Source organism: Trematomus bernacchii, unplaced genomic scaffold (assembly GCF_902827165.1).
Source record: "Trematomus bernacchii unplaced genomic scaffold, fTreBer1.1, whole genome shotgun sequence".
Lineage (NCBI taxonomy): Eukaryota > Metazoa > Chordata > Actinopteri > Perciformes > Nototheniidae > Trematomus > Trematomus bernacchii.
The window spans coordinates 16,569,142-16,575,340 of NW_022987564.1; positions in this window are offsets into that span (position 1 = coordinate 16,569,142).

The following is a 6,199-nucleotide window of genomic DNA, read 5'->3' on the forward strand; positions in this document are numbered from 1 at the left end:
AGCCCAGGACTCCAAAGGGTTAATTACACAACATTGATTGGTTTGAATTGTATACAATGCTTTTGTATTTTTCCCCTTCGATTCGGAGAAACACATATTTTTTCTGAGTTTAGGATGGCAGAAAACACTACACTACCCATAATCCTCAGCTATCGTTTAGGACTACACCAGCCGCTTTGCTCGACAAACCCCGTGATTAGTCCTCAAGCTCTGTGATTGGATGTTGGAGTGGCAGTGCGCGAAGTTTACGCCGAGCGTCAAACAGCACTTTGAAATGGAATGAAAGACAAAACAGTTATCTGCAGATCCCTATAAGCATATAATCGTTCATTAAAAGTTAAAGTTAAGTTAAAGCCTTTTATTGTCATTGTACACAGAGTATAACGAGATTCAGAGTGCAACTCTGTCCCGGTGTGCAAAAAATACAAACACATACAGAACACTAAAAAAAACACGGCCATAGGACAGACATCATAAACAATCATACAGGGGAATAAATAGTTAAAAATATTGATATAAAAATAGTATATAAAGTGCATTCAAAGTGTGTGTATATGTGAGACTGGTTACGGTTGTTGCATTATGTGTGGTGGTTAAGCAGCCTGACAGCCCAGGGGTAGAAACTGTTTTTGAGTCTGTTTGTCCGTGACTCGAAGCTCCTGTATCTTCTCCCAGAAGGCAGGAGAGAGAACAGTCTGTGACCTGGGTGAGAGCTGTCCTTTATTATTTTGTTAGCTCTGTTGCGGCAGCGGGAGGTGGAGATGTGTTCCAGAGAGGGCAGGGGGCAGCCGATGGTTTTCTCTGCCATCCTGATCACTCTCTGCAGGGCTTTCTTGTCCGCAGCTGAGCATCCTGCATACCACCCAGAGATGGAGTATGAAAGCACGCTCTCGATGGTCGCCCGGTAGAAGCACACCAGCAGCTTCTTGTTCAGTCGGTTTCTCCGAAGCACCCTCAGGAAGTGTAGTCGCTGCTGGGCCTTCTTAACTGCTGCAGTGGTGTGTGCTGTCCAGCTGAGGCTCTCCGAAATGTGAACCCCCAGGAACTTAAAGGTGGAGACCCTCTCCACTCTCTCTCCATTGAGGTGAAGGGGGGCGTGTTCTGGACGGTGCTTTCTGAAGTCTATGATGATTTCTTTTGTTTTGCTTGTGTTCAGATGTAGGTTGTTAGCTGAACACCACGCAGACAGCTTCAGGATCTCGTCTCTGTATGCTGACTCGTCGGCTCCCTTATATATTTGGCCGACCACAGTGGTGTCATCTGCACATTTTATAATGGAGTTGGAGGGGTGGGTGGGAGAGCAGTCGTGTGTGTAGAGTAGCGGGCTCAGCACGCAGCCCTGCGGGGAGCCAGTGCTGAGGGTGCGGATGGAGGAGCAATAAGGGCCTATTTTCACTGTTTGAGGACGGTCTGTTAGGAAATTATTAATCCAGGCGCATAAGATGGAGGGGAAACCTAGGCTTGACAGTTTTTCCACTAGTATGTCAGGTATGATGGTGTTAAAAGCTGAGCTAAAATCGACAAACAGCATCCTTATATAGGGCCTTCTAGGTGGCTCACAGCTGTGTGAAGGACCGTGGCGATGGCATCATCCGTGGATCTGTTGGCTCTATAGGCAAACTGATGAGGGTCGAGGGAGGGTGGCAGGCTGGCTTTGATGTAGTCGGCTATCAGTCTTTCGAAACATTTCATCACCGCCGATGTTAGGGCTATGGGCCTGTAGTCGTTGAGCTCTCTGACTGGTGTCTTTTTGGGGACAGGAATGATGGTAGCCGTTTTCAGACAGGATGGAATGCAAGCTTGTGACAGGGACAGGTTGAATATCCTGGTCAGGACCCCTGAGAGCTGGTCAGCACAAGCTTTGAGTACTTTGCCGAGTACTCCATCGGGTCCTGCGGCTTTTCCAGGATTCACAGACCTCAGCGTCTGCTTCACCTGATGTTCTTTGAGAGTGGGAGGTGGTATGGAGCTGGTAGTTTGCAGGGACAGAGGCAGAGTAGAAAAGTGGGGGGGTCTGCTAGCCTCAAAGCAGGCAAAGAAGTGGTTTAGCTCCTCTGCAAGGTGGGCGTCAGCTCTAGTAGTGCCAGGTGTTTTGCCCTTATAGTTGGTTAGCTGTTGAAGGCCCTGCCAAACGCACCGTGCGTTGTTATGAGCGAGATTCTCCTCCACTTTTCCCTTGTAGTCCTTCGCAGCCTTGATGCCTCTCCTCAGGTTCGCCCTTGCCATGCTGTACTGGGCTGCGTCCCCTGATCTGAAGGCTGTGTCACGGGAACTCAGGAGAGACCGCACCGCTCTTGTCATCCATGGTTTTTGGTTTGGGTAGACCCGAATGCGTTTTTCCACAGTTACAGTGTCTGTGCAGAACTTGATGTAGGATAAGACAGCCTCTGTGTGTTCCTCCAAGTCTGTCTGTTCAAATATGTCCCACGCTGTGTGTTCAAAGCAGTCTTGCAGTTGTGAGAGTGCCCCCTCGGGCCAGGTTCTGATATATTTGACCACCGGCTTGGTGTTACTTCTGAGGGGGGTGTAAGCTGGGATGAGAAGCAGTGAGAGGTGGTCAGATAGACCTAAATGGGGGAGTGGTACCGCTCTGTAGGCATGCTTCAGGTTAGAATACACCCGGTCCAGTGTATTCTTTCCTCTGGTGGTACATCGTACATATTGTACAAATTTGGGAAGCACCTTTTTTAGACATGCATGATTGAAGTCTCCAGCTACAATATGAACTCCGTCGGGATGGGACCTCTGTATATAATGGCTATTTTGCACATCCCTTTCAAGATTTCAAGATTTTCAAAGGTTTATTGACATATCATATACACAACTATGGTGTAGTTATGCAATGAATGAAAAACTTGGGTCACAGGTTCCTCAGCAAGACATCTATTAATATGTGTGTACCTCCACCATTAAACTATCATATTCTGAACATTTCTTATTCTATCTACATACATCTTATAAGAGTATAATAAATACGTAAAATCTCAGTTAAATGAAGTGCTTCAACATAGTTAACATTGCAGGAAAGTTGATTGTCAAGTCCCAAAACAAACAATGCAATATATTAAACGTTAAGTACTTTGTCAGGCATAATATTTATCTGTAGATACCCCCAAAGCTTTTTTCTTACATGTATTTAAAAGAAGACCTTAACCTAAAGACACTAAAGACTCACTTCTTCTCCCTGGCCTTCTAGTCAGAGCGGAGCACGACTCCTGACATTTCCCTGTGTTTGATTTTTATATTTGCAGTTGTAATTTATTGTCTTCTGTTTGCTAACGCAGTAAAGTGTTTTTTATTGCATGTACAGCACTATGGCTTGACCAAAAATTGTTTTTAAAATGTGCTATATAAATAAAACTTGATTTGATTTGATTTGATTTGATTAAAGTATTATTTAATGTTTTAATAAAGCATAATCAGTTTGTCTGTTTTGCACATCCTCCTGTTAATATCTTTGGACGTCCTGCACTAAACTGTTTTATTGTAGAGATCACTACAGTATCTTCTTGATATTTTCTATTCTATATTTCTATCATTGACCCCTATGTTGTATGTAGGCTACTCTTAATATTTAAATGTTTTCATCAAATATAACTTATTCAACAACTAAATTCAATAACGTGCTTTAACCACTAGGCGGTGCGGGTTAAAAAAACAGTGGTCTAGTTAATAAAACATAATAATATCAAACATAATATTACTATTAACTTTATTGTGAAATTAAAACAGAACGGTAAAGAAAAATACAGTTTCAGTCTCTCGATTTGAAGCTTATGCATTGTACCATGAACCTGTATAGACCTGTAACAGTCAACTGCATGAGGAGTTGGAAAGGTAGTTCAGTAAATCAGTAATATCTTTAAAAGCTACAAGTCCCTTTCTATCAGCTGTGCACCGTTATGGTGTAATTATAACCTATCTACCAATTGGATCAAATATAAAAGTCAGCCGAATTAGTGTTGATACTGCAAGGAGACGTATTGTGTGAAAATAAATGGAAGATGTTGTTTAATTGCTGATATATTTATGATCCACGTCATGTATTCAGTTTTGGCGGCATTTCTTCCAGTTTGTCCAGAAGTCTTCTCATCAGGGCTCTATAAATAGAGAACTACGACAGATGTGTAATATTTAATGCAGCCGAACTGTGTATTACAATGCCGTTATGTGATGACTTCCAAAGAGAAAAGCAAGAACACTCGGAATAAAGTATTTTTTAAAAATGTTTTCCGATTTCATATCACATAATCATATCCCGTGCATTGCGGCTAAAACATCCAAGATTATAGGTGTAGTTCGATGTTTTAGCCTATCAAAACCTCTGAAAAAAGAAATGTGTCTCAGAATCTAAAGAGAAAAACCTATGGGAAAAACACAAAAGCATTGTACACAATTTAAACCAAGTAATGTTGTATAATTAACAAGGATAAACTGGTGTTTTTTAGTGGATGAGTACTGCAGATATCACTGTTAAATCATTTGATCATTGGTTATATTATGAAAACGTCAAGACCGGAAATACTGTTTTCAACCCGTAACTTTACATGGAAGCTACCGCATACCTCAAATCATCTTCGTAATATCTATCAAACTATAGATCCTACATATCGACTGGACGTGGATTCTAAAAGTACAATATACACTTCTCGCTAGAAATCTAATCAAAAAGCATTTTAATGGCCAAACTATCCTACAATATAGGATTTTACAGAGAGGGTTATTTGTGAATAAACGACCCTCTGTAACATTTGCATTCAACGGGAGCACTAGAGGTTTAAAACGTAATTATAGGTCGTATTAAGTGCTTGAACAAACGACATATTTGGTCGTAATAAGGGCTTGAACAATCGACCCATTTCATCGTATGAGTTGGAGGACTTGTTGGTAAATCAATGAGGATTTGCTGCCCTTGTAAAGGAGTGTTTTTGCAGTGGCATGAGAACACCAGAGGGTGGCAGCAGGATCCATGTTTCCTGCAGTGTGTCTCCTGTAAAGGGACTGTGTGTGTGTGTGTGTGTGTGTGTGTGTGTGTGTGTGTGTGTGTGTGTGTGTGTGTGTGTGTGTGTGTGTGTGTGTGTGTGTGTGTGTGTGCTTTTCCATTGCATCCAACTTTCTCCCAGCTGCACTCTCCTCTCTATCACACAATATGTATTTATTCCCCCGTGTGTCATGACTACACTCTGTTTGGGCAGGTGTGCATAGCTGCACTCTCTGCACCTCCATACATATTTCTGCAGACTTGAGCATAGCTATACATGAATGCATAAATAAAAACACTCAGTGAGAGTAACTTATTTTACAGACCGGCACAATCATGTCTGTGTACTGTGGGCAACAAACTGACACACCAGCACACGACCACATCCCACCACCACCCCCTACCACACACACACACACACACACACCTTTCTCCCCGTCAGCCACCTTCCCTCTAACAGATGGAATGATGGGATGGGGCTCTCGCCAATTTGGCTTTCAAGATGATGCCTGTCAATCTGATTTTGAGGAAGGCAGTGAGGGACAAGAGAGTATGACAGAGGAGATGAATCAGAGGTGTTGTGTCAGGACAAGAAGGAGATCATCAAAAGACAGCAACTCTGGCTTTATAGTAGCCTGCTGCTTCACATGGAAAAGCTAAGGGACTTTAGATTTGGGCATTGTCATGTTAATGCAAGATAGGATCTGTGCTTAAAATACTTTTTACTGGTTGAACAAGAAAGTGACTCCACTTAAAGCAGGTAAAGGGATTTATTTTTGTATCAATTAAAAGGGTATCAGCAAACTGCACATACCATCAGCGTTTATTGCTGCCTTGTGTGTTTGTCTTCAATGTTTTGTAATTGTTTTTTTTAATTGACAAAGTTCTATTTTTAAATCAGAAAAGCTAGTTATTTTATCCATTATCAGTAGTATAATGAAAACGGTGGAACCAAGTTCACTTTCAAATATTTTGTGTATATTGCTCATTTCCTTATAATGAAATTCAGCAATGTTATTAGTATTGTGCAATCCTAGAACCAGGATATATAGCGTGTAAGTCAACTCAAAGTGAATGAGAGGTAGCTTAATAATGTTGTTCATATCAACCGTACACAATATATTTCACAAACATCCTCATTATACTAAATTATACTAATTGTTTATCTGGGTGGTTTGTGTGTTCCCTTCACACAAAGAGTTTTCCCAATTTATTTTT